Source organism: Frankliniella occidentalis, unplaced genomic scaffold (genome assembly GCF_000697945.3).
Source record: "Frankliniella occidentalis isolate FOCC.00 unplaced genomic scaffold, Focc_3.1 Scaffold210, whole genome shotgun sequence".
NCBI classification, from domain to species: domain Eukaryota; kingdom Metazoa; phylum Arthropoda; class Insecta; order Thysanoptera; family Thripidae; genus Frankliniella; species Frankliniella occidentalis.
The window spans coordinates 474,846-475,562 of NW_026267336.1; positions in this window are offsets into that span (position 1 = coordinate 474,846).

Consider the following 717-nt stretch of genomic DNA (forward strand, 5'->3'; position numbering starts at 1 on the left):
CCCGTGTCAAAGCGGGGTGGGTAGGGCCCACATTTTTTTCAGTTTTGATAATTTTGCAGGTAAAATGAATCCGGCTCTAAGAGGTATTTTAACTTGACCGGCCTCATCGAGCTTATATATACATTTATTATATGCTTTTTCCTCCCGTCCCTTGTTCCTTCTCCGGTTTCTGTTTCTCGTTGTTTTGTGCCCCTTGCATGTCGTTTGCAGCGCGCTGGTGCCCCTTGCCGTCCGACCCAGAATAAGGCGAACAGCCCCGTGTCCTTGGAGGCTTGATGCCGCCGCCCCACATCGCCTCAAAGAGAGCGCTCTCGCTGCAAAAGGAGTAAGCCGACAGCCCCGGCAACAGGGAGAAAGCCTCATGATCCGGGGTTGTCGCCGGGACTTGCAGAGCCGAACCGGGAGTTTATACGATCTGGATTTGTTTCACTGCGCTGGCGCCGAGGGCTCGTCGAGGGCAAAAGAGAAGAGGGAGAGAGAAGGAGGGCGAGGGAGAGGGCGAGAGTGAGAAAGCGGCTGATGGCTCCCCGTCTGTTCGCGCAGATTCAGGCGGGAGCGAGGGCGGAACAGGGTGGCCCTGGGATTTGGCTTTTCATGGCGACAGGAGCGTCTAGGGGTACGGACGGACTTCTCATCTATCTATCTATCTATCTATCTATCTATCTATCTATCTATCTATCTATCTATCTATCTATCTATCTATCTATCTATCTATCT